The sequence below is a fragment of the Poecilia reticulata genome, linkage group LG3 (assembly GCF_000633615.1).
Source record: "Poecilia reticulata strain Guanapo linkage group LG3, Guppy_female_1.0+MT, whole genome shotgun sequence".
In the NCBI taxonomy this organism is placed as follows: domain Eukaryota; kingdom Metazoa; phylum Chordata; class Actinopteri; order Cyprinodontiformes; family Poeciliidae; genus Poecilia; species Poecilia reticulata.
This window is the reverse complement of record NC_024333.1, coordinates 22,846,649-22,865,148: the sequence shown is the minus strand read 5'-3', so window position 1 is coordinate 22,865,148 and position 18,500 is coordinate 22,846,649.

Here is an 18,500-nt window from a genome sequence, read left to right as displayed (position 1 = left end):
CGGATCAGCGCTCGTCATGTTTTCATTCCTAAAGCTGAAGGTCTTTAATGTGCAGTTCCGTTAAACCCGCAGCTGACAAACAAGGATAATAACGGAAATTTCTCAGGAAGCAGCGCTTAAAATGRTTAATTCAGTCCCTCTGCTGAGACGCTCCAGATTCATTAAAACATTTTGTAATTACCAGACTAATCACGCATTAATTCGATACGTTTAACACACTTGCTCTGAATCCCGTGGCTTATTTATTAGCTGCATTTACATGGAACGTTAGGGTTGCACCAAGTCTCAGTCAGAGAATTTCAATGAGCTGTGCAGTGGCAGAAGCCCTGAGACTGGCCTGGGGCAGTTTCCCCCCAGCACCAATCACCGCTCAAATGACAAAGACTCATCTACAGTCTTTGAAGTCTCCTCTGGCCCTTTTTGTGACTCCCTAAGTTTCTTTTTTTTTTCTTTTTCTTAAATTTCCTATCTTGGGCAGTCAAGCATAATCTAGCCAGTGAATACGCCAGAGACGCATTTTGATTAAATTGGCCCATAGGAGAGAAAAAGCTTTAGTGTTTTCTGCCTCAGTTTGAAGTTCAAGTACTGCAGGTGCTGGACCCCTTTCTTCATTTGGTAAGAGTTTCCTTCAATTGCTTCTCTCTTTTAATGCCTCCAAACTATATGGACCTCAAAGAGCAGAAGTTCAAGTGCAATCAAACTGTGGGAACTTTTCAAATTCCTCCCTAAAGTCAAACTGAGTATGTTTAATTTTTTTTTTTTTTTTCAGAAATGAAACAAAGAACTTTACAGGGCTTTTTATTACTTTAAATAGCTAACCAGCCATAAAAAAAGATAAAGAAAAGGGTATTTTTTTGGGAGGGTAAGTATCTTCTGAATAATTGGATAGAGAGAACTGAAGGCAATCCGAGAGGCAAAACCTTTCCCAACACAGCAAGGTTATCTCAAATTAAGCAATAGATGATATATTTGGGAGTACAAACACATCCAAACTTATTTTAGAATGAGGAGAGCAGATGAGAAATGACCCAAAACTCAACCCTATTAAAAATGTACAGACTACGATTGAAAGTTGAGTTTGTGTCTGTAAAGCAACCAATTAAAATTAAATTTACGACTTCTCACACGTCCATCCAGAAATAAAATAGGCCCCAAAAGGTGCGAGGTATTCCGCAAATCAGAAACATTAAGAACTCGCACACACAAAAGGTGCGTGATATACAATAAATCAGAAAAAAAAACTTGCAAAATAGTAGTGTAAAATATATTTTACAGTTTAATGCTATAGATGGGAGTGGATGCTTTAGGAAAACATTTGAGCAAAATGTGAGACCATCTGAAAAAAAAACAAAGAGCTTGAAGCAGAAATGGACCTTCCAAAATGACAATGACCCAAAGCATACCAGTAAATTCAGCAAAGACCATCTGACTTCATGAGATTCAAAAATGGAAAATCCTATGCCTAGTCAAAGCCCAGATTCTAATAAGTTAGTTCAGCCACAGGTGAGAACACTGGGTGAGTGTCTTAATTTAATCCAATTTCACTAAAGAATATCTGACTTTTTTAGTCTCTATGTGGAATTAATTACTTACATCTTTGCATGTAGATATCATTGTTAGAGTATATTATATATAATATACAGAATATTTAGACTGTGTGATTCTCTTTTTTTAAAGTCCTGTTTATAATATTAAAATCAGTCCACAATGGAAAAAGAACAGTTGCAAAACGTTGCTAAATGCACAAATTTAAGATGAATATCATTTGAACAAGAAGTTAACAGAAACTTCTCACCAGAACTGTAGTATGGATGTAAAAGGATAGTCTTGCTTTTTTTTTTCCCCCTGTTGAAACCATACTCATCTCAACACTTATTGTTCACTAACCAAAGGCATATACTATATTTCCACCCATTCATATCTGTTCATGGTTTTCCACCCACAGAAAATGAAGATTCGGAGGCTTTAATTAGACTCTTCCCCTCTGAGCCTATGTGGCTTCCTGCTGGTTACCAGTTCGCAAGAGTGACCCAAAAACACTGCACCTCCTGCTGCTTTTGCTTTAGGGAGTTTCCACTGTACCCAATGATCAAGTAGTGATTATGCAGAGTATTATTATCACTGATGAAAAGAAATCACGCTGCATTATGTTATATGGTAATATGTTCTCTCATTGTTTTCAATAGAAGAAAATGATCCTGCAACAGGGGTTATTACCAATTGTGTCAAACTCAATTTTTCCACAATGTCTCCAACAGACTCTGGAATAATTCATGCTATTATTTGAAGTGGGAGGGATTTTTAAGCCAACCTACATTCCCTTGCAAAAGTGTTCAGACCCCTTGAACCTTTCTCTCGTTGTTTCAAGTTAAACCTGTTCCAACCTCATTTCACTCCACAGTTAATTATTATAATCATAGGTGACAGACCAACATAAGTACTTTGTGATCCATATATAGTTTTACTCTTTTTTTTTTACTTGTAAAAATCCGAAAGTGATGCATGTATTTGTGTTAAGTTTCTCTGGGTTAATATGATGTGCTGAAGTTACATTTGCAAGGTTTTTGGGATAGTATGTTTCTTAAAAGCGCTGCATATTCTTGGACATTTTTCTGGACATTTTTTCTTAAAAAATGTGTAATAATTTTCAATCTTTGCCTCAAACAATCAATCGGATTCAACTCTGACAAGCTTCCCTTTCACTCCTGAGTAAAAATAACCTCAAACTGTGATGCTACCACCACCAGGTTTTACCACGCTGATGGTGCGTTTAGAGTGATGTAAATATTCCGTACATTTTATTTAGAGGTATCTGAGTAAAGAGAGTGGAATGATAAACACATGTTTCAACTTTTATTCTTAAAAATCTTTTAAAAACCATGTATGATTTGCCTTCCTGTTTATTGTTATTAGCTACTTTGTGTTGGTCCATCAGGTAAAACCAAAGTGAAAATTTTGAAATTCATAGTTGCAAGATGAGCCTATTTCTGCAAGGTASAATGTAAGCTTTAACTAAAGGAAACCCTACTAAGGCTTTATTTTGWATAAGAAAATGCCATATTGAAGATGTGACACATGAATRTCTTTGGTGTTTGCCGCAGAGTACAGTAAAGCCTCTGCAGGAAGCTGACATTCGAGTATTAATCAAGTCCTGCTTCCTCCCCCAACGTCTTATCTATCAGAGGCACRCATTCACACATCTGTCATGTCCRCATTATGTTTGTGTTAAACAGAACCACAAAATCTTGTCAACYGTCCTTTCACTTCATTTTAACATCACTTTATGTCACAATATCTGATTGAATGAAGGCMGGAAAGACAACAACGTCGCTAACAGAATGTCAAAGGAATGCAAATGTAACAATCAATAAAAGATTCAACATAGCAGTGARAAAGGGAGCCATGATTATGCAAGATCACAGCTGGATGTATTCTGTTTAACATGTAAAGGAATCTAGAAATGTGTGTTTTAGACACAAAAAATGAGAGGGGGTGAGTCTGTCTTTTCATTGTTGTTGCTTTATGTAACTTTTACAGGGCAGAAAACATCCAGTATGTTGCGAATTATAAKGGATACCAAGGCTGCCAGTGTGCATGCATTGGTTTTAGACATTTCATTAAATATACCCTTTGCATTCTTTGCTTCCTTCAATTGTTCTTATTAAGACATAAGTCCGGTTTATGCTCAAAGCTGCCAAGTGCAGGGTTTCACAGAGTTAGCATTATGAAACAATGAAAACGGATATCTGTAGGCTTACTGTGGAGGATAAAACATGTTCTACAAAACTTGACAACAGAAGACTTAGCCAGTTCGGTTCGTGCTGCCTGTCACTGTGTCCTCTTCTTGTCAATAGCCGCTCAGTTACTGTGACAGCAGCTAGAAAAATAAACTATTCTGGTGGTGAAAATTATCCTTGAATGACCAAGAGTAAAAAAGAAAGAGAGAATGAAAAAAAGGTACACGCTGGCCTAAGTTAAGGTTTCGAGACAATACAACCTGAGGATGAATGGATTTCTGAGAATCTCTAATGGACACATGCTTTTATTACGTTTTCTGTGCAGGCAGAACTCTTTTGAGGAGACACAATGAGAGAAAATWAGGTGTAAAATGACTGCAGAGATGGAAAAAAAAAATTGCACAAGGAATCTCAAAATGCAAAGTGACTGTTGCAGGACTTAAGATGAACACAGAGAGAAAAAAATCTCATAAAATAGACAAATTAATTACAAGTAGATATAAAYGTTTAAAAAGAAAGAACTAGAATGATTTAAAATTGTTGGAATGATGCAATCATAGAAGCACTAAGCGATAAGAAGGAGATTAACTTAGTAGAAATGTGTGTTATAATACCAGAGCRATTYCCAAACTGTTCATCCCATATGTGTATGATTTATTATAATCTCTAATCCTATGAGTTTTCATCTTTAGAGATCTAAAAATTTATAAGAATTAAGAAAATTCAGCTTTCTTAAACATGTACTCAAAGCCATTGAAASGCTGTTTAAAACAAGTGTTTGGGCCCCTGCAGATTTCTTGCTTTTCTGTAGTTCTTCTCTGTCTCACATAAATATTGCAGATCATCAAAACAATTTTTATATCATGCAAAGATAAAGAGACATTTTTGATTGATTATTTTATTGATTGCGGAAAACAAACAAACAAAAACAAAAAACCTGACCCTATTTAAAAAGTATCTTGTAAATCAGTCTTTGCTATCACTCTGGAGGAATTGAATTCATTCCAAATCAAGGTCCCAGTACATYATAKTCATTGGATTTAAGGCTAAACTTTCTCTAGGCCATTCCAAAATATCTATTCTTTAGAGTCATCTTAACATGATGAGCTTCTTCTGAAATGTTAGTTTTAACACAATTGCATCGACACACACACACACACACGCACACGCACACACACACGCACACACGCACACACACACACACACACACGCACACACACACACACCTCCACAGAACATCTTATCAGAAACCTCAGGGCTTACGATACATTTTGGCTAACAGGGAGGAAGAGGTTCAAAAGTCTCGTGCATTCATGAGTCTTTGGAACCGTCTCCTGGATGCATGTAGAGCATGCAGTGCTTTAGATGTTGTTTTAGGCTCCTTTGTGACAGATGTGCCATCRGTGAAGCAAATTTGACCAGGACAGSCCTTCCAAAGAACGTTCACCTGTGGGCATGTTGAGTTTTGATGTGCAGAAATATGATGGATTGCTTTTTCAGATCTTTTAGTCTTCTTTATGTTCTATTTSAGTGGTTCTTGGATTTGATGGGTCTGAGAGGAACCAAGATTGGGTGTGTGTGATGCTAAAAGTGAATCTGGCTTTTTAAAAAATGTTTTTAATCACAGTTAACAGACTGTGATTTTTGTTGTAGTAGTTAGTAGTAAACTTCATTCAGACAGGGACAATGTGCAGCTCAAACATAATGCCACTTTTGTAGTCATAYGAAACATTTCAGCCACATTCACAAATCCTCAGACATCCATACACTAATACACAGATTGGTTGGCAACTCAACAGTAATTGCCTTGGGGCCAATGGACATATGGTAGGAGGAATCTGGAATCAAACCCATAACTACTCTTCCCACAGCCCTCCCCCGTAAATGAATGATTTAACAAGGGGCAAATTACTCTTTTCCATAGAGCCAGGTTATTTGCTGTAGTGACCCCTATTCATGAAAGGTTTAATGATGTGACTTGACAAGGGTCTCTTTATCCACCTGTGTACTGGCTCCTTTTGTCACACCATTTTCATGGACAGACTGGAAACAGAAACATTGCACCCTTCAAATCACCTCAACAACCTGAAAATAGCAATCCAGCTCTCGAAAGTGCGCGCATCAATCATGAAACAAGCATGAAAAGTCTCGCTGAGGCCACGGGCTTATGAACTGCAGCTGCCTACCTCACAACAAACCCCTCTCGAAAAACCCCAGCTCCGGCTCTCATCCCTCTGTTACTTCTCAAATTCACCTCACTGCTTCAGCAGATCTCTGTTTCCTTTCCACGCTGTCTCATGCATTATTCACAAGCGTGTTCGCAGGCTTTCTCCCCGTCTTGTGCTTGATCAATAAAACATACCTGCCCACTTGCTCCCTCACCTCRCCATCCTGGGATCGCTCCCAGWCCCAAACCTGGGAGCCCTTTCCGGATGGATAAAGCGGCATGGATGGGTAGCCTTTTCAAACTGGGAGAAATGGCTTTAATCCAGGTCGTCACTTGTCAGCATGAGCTGTGTTTCTAATTTGGAGAGACAGGGAGTCCCTACGATTTCCACTTGGTTTGGGCTGTTTTACTGAAAAAACATCCAAAAAAGTGTTGAAAACTTCTGAAAACATGCTATTTGTGCTGATGTGACCCGATATGAAGTGGAAACGCAGTACAGAATATTAAATCGGCCAGCTGAGCACTAACAATGTCAGGTTTGGTCAATGTTGTAGAAAAGAGAGAACAAACTGAGCCTTTTAGAGGATTTTATACAAATCTGAAAGGCATTTCATCAAATATAACAGACTTTACTAAATTAAGCGACATATTCCTTCACCTTCACTGTCAATTCCAAGCGGTTAATMCGCCATTTGCATTCATATTATCATCTTTGTTCATAGAAGAAAGGTAAATCTGACAGAGCTGATCATTTTTTGAACTTTATATGATGGTAATGAAATCCCCYTGGGGTATATTGYAGCTWAATGGAAATGGCCATCTATCACCAGGGAGGCTGACATTTYGGATTCCTTCCCTCRGAATGAGAGAAGAAAATCTCCRTTCAGCATCCATTTGTTGTAATGGGAGGTTTGACTATGACCAATCAATAACKCTGCTTCATGTTGGTGGGGAGGCCATAGCTTGCTGCCAAAAATCCCCCCTATTGTTGTGCTTGGAAAATGGCTGCAGGTTCCTGAAGATTAGGATCTGATTGTGCGGTTCATTCACATTAATTCAGGAGGATCCATAAAAGTAGGATAATAATGACAGATTAATTTGTAACAACCCACTTGAGCTGAATGATCAGAAACTTGAATGAATCACTTTTGAGGCTTTTATACAGGTTCAGATGAGTCAGGCTGCTCCCACGTGGATCTCTGGGAAGTTCAGCCTCTGCTAGCAAATTATTTATCTATTATCAGTCAATCACAATTAATTACCCATAACTTTCTTCTAAATGATAAAAGTCATGGTTTCGTGTGAAATAGTCTCTCACACAGCTAAACAGTTCTTCCTTGGTGTGTCATGTTTTTAGAGCAATTCTATCCATTTCTTATTCTTTCATTTCTTATGTAAAGCAAACGTCTTGGCTGGAAAAGCACTGTTGGAGCTGATAAGCTTAAAAAATGACTGCTCACAATTTAAAAGTGACAGTTCGTCTTTTAGTATTGTGCTAAATCTTTCACGGCTCGCTGTGATTGAGGCTAAATGTTTCCTTTTCACCTGTGGCTTCTATGTTTTTATACTCAACAGTTTTGGTATAAAAAAGTTCAGTCCTTAATCTGTAGGCGGTTAATGGTGACTCTATGATATGCTGGATATAAAACTCAATAAAGATAAAATTTTATCTCCAGCAATAAATATTATAATGCAGTGGTGAACCATCCCAGCCTTCAAAGTACTCAGAAAAAGCCTTGAGTAGATGGAGAAATAAAGAAATAAAAAAAAATAAATCACTAAATGATTAGAGTAGTTTTGGGTTAGGAAGAACATGACAACATCCACAATTTCCAGCACTTCTGGTAAACACAGTGCACAAAAGGCTTAAAATAAATGGCAGTTTGGTCACTGCAAGATAAAACACTTTCCTGTAATTTTCTAAGAGTAAGCTTTAGAAATTTCCGCTCTCTATTGTAGGTTTGATGGTAAGATAAACGTAAATTCTCCTCCAGCCTTGTCTGATACAATCCTAATCCTTTTAAACGTTTAGATTATTTCTTTTAATGACTGAATGCTTACAGTGTAGAAAAGAAGATATTTTGTTGCCATTTTATGGCTCATGAAGAACAGCTTGTATCTGCTGCACTTGAATGTCAGATTCTCTCATTTTATCCCTTTGGAAGAGTTGCTAAGAGAAGGGCTGCACAACATGATGATCCAAGTTCTTGAAGTATTAGAAACATTCTTTGCATTTCAATTCTACACTCGTGTTCAGATGCAAAGGTTTTGTTTTCCTCACTTTCTTTCTTACAGGAAAATTGTGATGGTGGTTTTACAGTAAAAAATTGTGATCGCTGGCGTGAGCTCAAGTTTAAAACAAAGCACAGGATTTTTGCACTTGTCAAAGTAAATTACATCACAGCCTTTGATAAATGCTGCTCAGGGCAGTTCCTACATAAATCTTCAAAAGGAAATGATGAGGACTGATGTGGTGGACAGAGAACTTGGCCTCATAGTATGATGGTCAGAACAGAAAATCCTGGACACGCTGGTTTCCATCTTGGATAGCACAGTTACTGGATCCAGCGGTGAATTTAGGGACAGAGTTTTGTTCAAGTCCCATTTAACAGAATGAAATCTGTTCACTCTTCTTTGAACATTATGAAAATGTGACAATGGATCTTAAAATTGCAATATTTCAAGCAAGAATGACTTTACTTTTCCAGCTTGTGATTTTCAGTCTAAATAGACATCTTCCTATTTTTCAGTTGTATGCACTGTTTTCATTTCTTTAATAGTTTTATTTTTCCATATTGCAGAGAACTTACCTTCAAACCTGAACACAGACAACACTGTCTGCTGTTCAATTCACAAATAGCATCTGATTCTCTGATTGTTCTGTATGCAAACAGGCTCAGCTGTGTGATATTTTAAGTTTGTTGATCTAAGTTAAGTTTTTGAGTGCTTCTATGCTGACCTTGAATGTTTGAATAGCCATCCAAGAGCTCTGACAGGCTGAAGGACAAACTGAAAACATTTGTTTTATCCAAGTTCCAACAACCATTCTCATTTGTTTACAAAGAAATTCATGCTTAAAATTAGAGTCAATTCAAACGTATATAAATGCAAATAAGAACAGATTTGATGGGAAAAGATCCAAACAGAAACGTTTTGTTAAATTTAAACGGAAACACTTTTGAAGCCACCGTCCCGATATTTTGCTGAAATAGCAAAAATCCTTTATAAGATAAGGTGATAAACAGGTTTCCTAACATTTATTGTGTGTTCCCGCATTTTATGATGAACTGAATTTGCTTCCTGGCCCAGTTTCACTTTTGAGTGACGGTGCATGAAGGAAAGTCAGACTTGGCAGCTGCTGTTGCAGGTGGCCATCCATCAACGCTGACTGCTTTTGTTTAAATATCCACCAATCAACTGACACGGCAAATTGCAGTTCAATTTGTAGGCAGTGCAAAATAACTTCTAGATGAATTAAAATTAGGTTTTTCAAGGCAAAAGGCAGAAAACACCAAATGACAGAATGCTGACCACATTAATAGTCCACTAATTGTTTTTCCACTGTGTGGTCCTGAAGCAACCTTTAGTTCACAAACTTCAGACACATTAACTCTCACTTTTTATGCTCAGGTGTGATGTCAACAGCAATAATTGTCTTGTTGGTGAGCTCAACAGGGCGCCGTGGCCTGCTGAAAGCAGAAGACACTTTACCTCATTAGAAATCCCCCTAAAGTGTCAATGGAGGCTCTCCTAATTGGTTTTCCAGGAGACACTGTGTAACAGTAATAAGAGCTGAAGTTATTAGGCAGATCACAGCAGGACTGTTAAATTATTTTGTTGCTCTTCCTGTAGTGACACTGAGGATTTGTGAGTTAAAATTCTAATTATAGTTGTCAATTATTATAATTTGTAAATATCCAASTTGCTTTTCCTGTAAAACTCTGATTATTGAATTGTAGAGAGGAAATTGTTTTTGCTGTATTTTTGGTTTAATTTGAAAATGTGTTAAATATTATTTTTACAGAAACAGCTTTGGTTATTATCTTGAATTACTTATTATATGTTTCCACGGAAAAACATTAAAAGCCTAATTCTTTTTCTTTAGAACAATAAATACCTTTTGTGCACTCACACAACAAATATCCCTTTAAAACCAAAAATAAGACAAAAATAAGAATAAACCATATATTTGTTCACTTTATGGAAGGTTAAAAACTGTGTTGCAAAATTAAACTTGAACTTTTGTCACATTTATGCAGCAGCTTTCCTGTTACAACCAACCACTCAAAGTGCCTTACACCCAATCAAATTTACAAATGACTTTACTTCCATACACTGATACACAACCATACACTGGTGGGCAATTTGGGGTTAAGTGCTCCCTCTAAAAAGAGGGAGCTGGGATCAAATATGAAACATTCAAGTTTTCAAGTTTTTCCACAGTTTCTCTGTTGGATTCATGTCTGGACTGGTTGGACCACTCTAGGATGTAAATAGTCCTCCTTCGTTGTAAGGATGTTGTTTGTACACTAGTATTCTCCTTGAATCCTTCTCAACAGGCTGAATCAGATCTACACATTTTATTTTCATCACCTGTTTCCTTGCACATAACACTCATTCTCTGATTTTTGCTGACAACAGCAATAATTGCCTTGTTGGTGATGTTTATTTAATCAACCGAATGCAACCGAGCATAAAATCCACTTTTACCAGTCACTCCATGTTGATCCACCAGCTGCACTGGAAATGTAAACTTCTGATAACCTTACTCTATGACCTGGGCAGAGACAGCACTGAATGATTCAAACTTCCTCCCATCAGTCAGCAGGACAAAGAATGACCTGCAGGTTGATGTTAGGTAAGAGACCAGTGTGACCTCTTATCTAATATTCATGCAGTTGTGCGCCTGCAGGCTGCTTGACAAATCCACATGCGCAATTTCGGTGCACTGTTAAATTTTTTAAACATCCTTAAATGAGAAGGGGTCATGGCTTTTGTCACAACAAATTCATCACTGTAGCGAAGGTGGCATCAGAAAGATGCACACTGAAATATTGTATTTAGTCCGCTAGTGGACTGGTTGTGCACTGTACATACAAAAATAGATCCTAGACGTTGAATTATTTATTTCTTTTAGCTCAACGATTTATTACTTAAAGGAAAGGTCTTTTGGAAGCACCTCATTAAAGTTAGATGAGGACAGAACATGCCCTCCTACAAGTTATATTTAGTCAATAAACTTTTATTAAAGGGTGTTTGCAATTAAAAGTTTCCTATCAGTGTCTGACCAAATGAAAACTAAGCTGTTAAACAGAAAAAACGAGTCTCTCCCCATCCTCTATGTCTAGACAGTTAGCATCTATGTCTATAGAGGATGGGACGAGTCTCTCTCTCTCTCTCTGATACTCAACCATATTAATTTTGGTAAAATAAATTTCAAATAAGTGCCTGTGTCTGTTAGACTCAAAATATGTGCTAAAGAAATATATATTTAGATAGGTTTTCTCTATACGCGTGGTGCAAATTTTAGTAATTAATTTCATTTTTCTGCAAAAAAAMCCCCCAAAACACGCATATGATATGTTCTATTCCATATATTAATTCTAATAATCAATGTGAAATCTATGAATCTCATGCATGCAACAATTGAAAAAGAAAAAAATAAACATAAAGTTCTGATAGCATTTCCGCACCAGRGAATGTAGTACCGACGTTGGCACTGGTCCTTCTTTCCAGACAATGAGGGAGCTGTTAGATCCTAAAGCATTTTTTTCATCCACTTCTCAGAGTTCTACTGCAATCTCAAAAGTTTGTAAAGATTGGTGTTGATGTCCATACCACCTGTGGTTCAGCCCTCTCAACACTGTACAAAGTGTTACAGAGAAAGATAATAAACCCCATTATCTTCCTGAGACATTAACTCAGTAAAATGTATTGAAGAACATTGTAGCTGTTATTGTTAAGCTCCAAGAGTGTCCAAAACTACCAGAGAAYAGCTCTTATCTTGATAAACACTTTTTTATTTACAAATCTGACCACACTCAACATGCTCAACAACATGTGATTCCTTCTGCATCTGTGTGCACTGTATTTTTTTTTTTTCCCTAGTAAATGCACTTGTATCGTACACTGAGTGCTGGAAGATGTCTAGATTTCCCCCCATGCATAATAAAGGCATGTTTGGACTGCCAGATTAGCATCTTAACATGGTTATCAGAGTTGAGCGGTGGTATCACACACTCGCCTCCAGTGTGTTAAGAAAATATAAAAAAAACATCCATCGCCTAATGTAGGGCACCTCGACTTGAATATTTCATGCTGTATGCCTGAGCATCAAATCCAATCCCATCTAAGTTAACGTGATTACAAGCACTACATTATTAACACAATTGTGTGGAAATGATGTGCAGAGAGAGCATTAGTGATCTCCAGATCAGTTTTTCATCAAATGTAATCTTCATGGTTGTATAATTTTGGAAAATGTCAGGGTCATTCCTGTCTCTAATCTTAAAACGGAGACGTCTGCTCTTCTTATCACCAATACACAGAGAAACACTCAGTTTCCTTTTCAAAGAGATGATGAGGCATTTCATGCATTTTCAGTCAACTCTGAAATACTTCAATCACTGTGTCAGCGCTCACATGTCTCAATCTTCCTTTATTGTTATGGATAATTGTTGGATTGGGAAGACGACGCACAGAAGCAGAACTCTAATCTTCTGGTAATCCAATTCTTAATAGTTCTGCAGGGTACTAAAGGTCTAAATTTATTACTGCAAATAGACATATTTTCTAAGACTAGAAAGAGGAATGAAATATTACTATTCTCAAATTTAAAATCTTAAGGTAGTTGCTCTGGGAGACATACAATAGTGCAAACAAAACAAAAAGGGGATGCAGTTTCCTCCCAATGGGCTAAGAATATTTTAAGCAAATGGAAAAGACAAAGAGCCCTCAGTCAGGACCTGCTTTATTGTATCATCGGCTTGCAGCACAGTACTGCGACAGGAGAAAGACATCCCCTCAGCTGCTGCAGAACGAGAATGGAAGTYGAAAATTATGTGCCAGAGAGCAGAGGCATCCTGCCAGAGCCCAATGCATTAACCATGCTGTTTAGACTCCATAAAATAGTCCACTTGTTTCCTTGAGGGAAAMGCAGAGTTCATCCGGGTAAAATTGAGGGGTTCTACCCRTTTGGGTTTCTGACAAAGAGCAGAGGTTTTCTTGGGGAGTCAAGAAAGTCAAATGAAACACTCAGACACACCYTCAGTAAGTGCCAGATTTAACTGTGAAGAGTCAGGAGGAGACAGCTGCGGCAAAACATGTTCTCCAATGAAAAGCCACATGAGAATAAAAGGTTTGACGTTTGGTGCACTGGACCCTGACATCATGGGGGAAAAAAACGTATCCATGACAAACCATGTTTAAACAGAGTGTGAGATCTGCTGGGAGTAGAAACTTCATGACCTTGACTTACACCAAAGAAGAAAAGTAAGCATACCAGTCCTTCATTAATTATGACTATCCATTAAATATTTATACATATGCGACGGATTATTAAATATCTGGTTTTCAAAGTGAGTTTTGTGTTTTGTATGAAACTGTTACTGAAACGGAAYAAGCATGTTTTTGTCCTCTAACAAAGGGTTTTACTTTCTTATTGTTTCTGGTCTCCCTGCTCACATGAACACACTTTCAAATAKAAARGCTTCTTTTAACATATGAAAACATAAAACATCAATGTCCCACAATGTCTTTATTTGATAATGACAAATGCARCCTAAATATAAAAATATGAAGTTTTGCCAACTTTTTTCCTCTTAAGGCTTCATTATAGAATTTATTCAGTTTAATGTCAGGACTTTGACTGGGCACATTGATTTTTTTCTTTTTTTTTCTCAGCTGTAATGCTGCCAATTCAAATTTGGGCCTCTCATTTAATTTCAAGAATACTTAATGTAGAGAGGAGCAGATGATTGATTTATTGACTACAAGGACTAAAGGTCCTGAAAAACTTGCCAGAATCAGCATTTCTCCAACGACCTGATTGATAGTTATGACATTTTTGTGACGATATTCTGGTCTTGGTTTTCTCCAAATATGTATAATACATTAAACTTCTATAGTTTGAAAAACTTCTAGATTAGCCAGATGTAGCCTTTCAAATCTATGTCCTGCTGCCATAAGCATTTTAAGACAGCATTTTTTTTTCTTCAGCTCTTCTGATTTAACTGTAGTTTCAGTCTTTTTCCAAGTCCCTCTTGAAAAATGTCATCTTTTACTACAGTAGACTTCATCTCAAACCCTGAGATGAAGTCTACCTTCATGTCACATTTGCTTTCTACCACTTTGCTGTTTTTGCAGCTATTTTAYTTCTTTTCATGTCAAACCTTGGGCGAATAATTATATTTAGTGACTTTTATTACCCAGCAAAATAGCCTCTCCATGAATTTAATTGAAAACTTCCATCAAATCACCAAGGACAACTGCCCATTATTAATAACCACACCGTGATTATCATGATGTAAAAACATTAAAAGTATCTGAAGTTATTACATAATTTATCCCTGAAGTGAACATGTTGTACAGTTAATGTACATGTTTATACATTTAAAAACATAAGAAATTATTCAGCCATAACAAATGAAAACAGACACAGACTTAGAACATAATTAAGGTTTTTATTTAACAWAATAAAGTGAAAAAGTATTGTACAATTGTGAAGTGAAAGAAAACTAGACGTGGCTTTGAAATAAAAGTAAAATCTGAAAATTGTGGTGTGCATTTATATTTAGCCCACCTGACTCAATACTTTGTAGAACCAGCTTTAGCTGCGAGTCTTGTGGGTCATGTCATTACCAACTTTGCACATTTTGGAAACAGACTTTTTTTTTCCATTTTTATTTGAAAAGCCTCTCAGCCTCTGCAAACATCAACTTCCAAGTCTCACCACAGATTCTCAATTGAATTTACGTCTGGCCTTTGACTGGGCGACTCCAACTTATGCATATGGACACTGGAAGGTGAATCTGCAGTTGAGTCCTGCAAACTAACAGTTTTTTTTATTATATATATCCAGGACTGCTCTATAGTTAGCTCCAGAAAATGTAAAAAACATTAAGTTTTATTAATGCTTAGTTAGGGCAGTTTACATAACTGTGTTAAAAAAAAGGAAATTATGGAGACAGTAATGTCAAATTAAAATTGAATATTTGTACTGATCTATTTTACATAATGCTGTCATTAGTTTGAATGTCCAAACTAGAAACACACCACTGTGGTAAACTGGCAGATAAAATCTGTAAATCAATATAAACCAGACTCACCCTCATTTTTCACGTCATTTGAAATGGAGACCATTTTCAGAATGGGGAAGCTGAATTAGAGCTACAGATACTGTGGAAAAGTAAAAAGTCTAGTTTATGACTGTGACGTTGTCTACATTGTTTTTGTTTTCTTGGGTAGAAATATGAAAGTACATTCCTGTCAAAAGTTTGTCCTTTAATCTCCCAGAGCTGCTGGAAACCAGTGGCAGGTGTCAGGCATGTCTATCTGGGAGAAGTACATCCTGAACTGTTTTTTTCCAGCGAGAACTTCCTATCAACATTTGTGTTTATCTATTAAGCATCAAAACAACAGAACAAAAAATATTGCTATATGCATAATAAACTTTGTGCTACCTGAATATACAGAACTATGCAGCAAATTTTCAAACATCCATCAGAGTGGCACACTACAGAAGAGTAGTTTTCATTTGATATGTCATTTAATACTGAGAGGGAAAAATGTTGATAAGAAAACATGTCATATTTATCATTTAAAGACTGCTCTGAGGAGAGCTAAAGACTTAGGTGGCAGACGGAAGTTGGGAAAAGAATAAACAGAACAGGGTGCTGCAGTGGGGGAAATCCCACCTTTTCCCTGAGGAAAATTCGAAAGAGTGTAAATCTGCCGTTTGAATTTAATCAGGGCAGGACTCTGAGCACAGCTGCAGATGCTCTTTGGATTGGCTGAAGGTTTGAGGCGCTAACATCAAAGACTCCATCACTTTCAGTGCCAGGAAGAGCCAGGAGGGTCATCCGTCTCCGGATAAGTGTAATTAAAAGATGTGAGATGGAACAGGGAGGGATCTGGGCTGGGGTGAGAAACTCTTGACTGGGTTTACACCTGTTTACTCTAAAGATAACCATGTGTCAAACAACCTGAGGAGAAAATACTTACCTCAGCCTCCCAGCTGCTCCTGCAAAGCTTCTTGGTTTAATCGACATGCAGCATAACCCGGAGTAGGCAGAACAAAGCTGACCGCCCCTGTTCAATATGAGGGACTGTCCCTCATCTGTGATGGTTGATACCTTGGAGGGCTTATTTTACTTTATAATTAAATCTCTGTCATTTTGGGTTATGTGGCATTGCATTGTTTACCTCACATTTACTGCAGAACCTTAGCTCTTCTACATGTTTTCATGACCAAACCTCACATTTCAGTGTATATTAATTTATGTGATAGAACAATAGAGTGATGCATTATTGTAAAGTGGAATACATTTTTAAAGTGTCTTTCAAATAAACTTGTGGTGTACAAACTTCCATACAGTATGATGCTGCCACCACCACGTTTCATAGTGGAAATGACTTGTTCAGGGTTTTGGGCTGTTTTATGACAGAAACTGATCCAACTGTGTGTTAATGATAGTTGTTGGAAGTTGCTCTACTCATAGTAGTCATGGATAACAAAAAAACAATTTGCTGAGGAAGACATGTTTTATGACTGCTGTATTTTTTTTTCTTTTCCTTAATAGAGTGAGAATGTGGTGAATTGTCTGTCGATTGCTTTAAAATGTCTCTTTTGATTTCTGAGTCAGTTTTAGCAGAACTCCCAACACATTCAGAGAAGGCACAGAGAGCGGTATCTCTGTCTTTAACTCAGTACTCCATCAATGAAATAGACATTTCATCACCAAACCATTCCTGTGTTGTGCAACAAAGTTTCTCTTTGTCTGTGTGGGGGAATCAATCTTTTAACTTAATTTATTGTTTTTTTCTTGTGAGAATCAATTTGCTCTTTTGATAAATGTTCAGAAAAATCTAAGCAAGAAAGTAATTTCTTTTTTTTTTTTTTTACTTTCTATAAAAATATATTTCTGGAAATACAATGTCAGCCAGGAACATCTAGCAGAAAGCTTGTATGAGGTAATATATCAGTTTTCAGGGAGTGAATCGGGTAGGGAATGCTCACTCTTTTGTAAGAGACAAACTTCTTACACCTTTCCATATCTGGAAAAATTGCTTTTTGGAAACAGAAGGATCATTAATATAATACAATACAGGGGTGTGCAAAAGTGTTCGGAGACTTACAGATTTTTTGTTGTTGTTTATTCTTTTGTCAAACTTGAATGTTTCAGAATACACAGCTGGAATACTGGATTAAGATCAATTAAGCAAAGAAGCGGTTTTTAAATGGTAATGTCATTTATTAAGGAAAGAAAAAACTTTCCAAACAAACCTGGCCTGATTTAAAATGTAATTGCCTCCTACATCTAGTAACTCGTTCTACCACCATGAGGAATTTTGACTGTCTTTACCTTTGCCATATTGGAGAGTATGAGTATGAACAGCATACTTCATACTTCAGGATCTAATCTGGATTTAAAACTTTTATATGTCTGGTTTTCATCAGTCATTCAGAGGTGGCCATTGTCGTGCTGCATGACCAAACAGCGAAGCTTGATTTAGACATTCTTCTGCAGGTTGTTCTGATAACGAACAAAATTCACGATTCCACGAGTTATAGCAAGTCATCCAGGTCTAGAGGAAGCAAATCAACCCCAAACGCTCTGCTTCTCTAATGCTCTGTCACATTTTAGGTCTGTCATGTAACATGAATCATGTCTTCCAAATGTTCCAGTTTTGTTTCATCTGTCACCAGAATGGCTCCCCAAAGGTCTCAGCGACCATCAAGATGTTTTTGGTAAAAGTGAGATGTGCCTTCATGGTTTCTTTGGTCAGCAGTGGTTTTGGCCTTTGAACTCTCCCATGGAAGCTACTTTTGTCCAGTCTCCCTTTCCTAATGTTGTATCTTGAATATGCAGTGAGGCCTGCAGAGCTTTAGATGCACTAAGTTGTTTTGTAGCCATCTGGTTGAATCACCGATGTGCTCTAGGAGTAATTGGAGTAATTTTAGTGAAGTGGTCTCTCCTGGGAAGGTTCACCACTGCTTCATGTTTACTCCAGTCATGGATTAAGGCTCTCCCTTTGGTTCACTGGTATTCCAAACTCTTAGAAATGGCTTTGCAACCCCTAAACATGTCTGGCTATTTCAATTGTGTTCGGTCTGTTAGTGATTTCAGCTACACTCTTTCACAGATTCAACTATGCTTATAATAGGTTTAGAAAGAAACTGCCATACCAGTAAGTGTGTATCATCCCAAAGAGAGGCTGTGCAAACGGATTTGGGGACATTTCCCCAAAACAGCCTCTCCTTTCACTAATAGCCACCAAGTGTGTGCTGCAGTCCCAAACGCTGGCTGAGAGAAATCAACACTCTGTGACTCTCTGTGATGCGACCCCCCCRCCCCCCACCGGCCGACTCAAAAGGC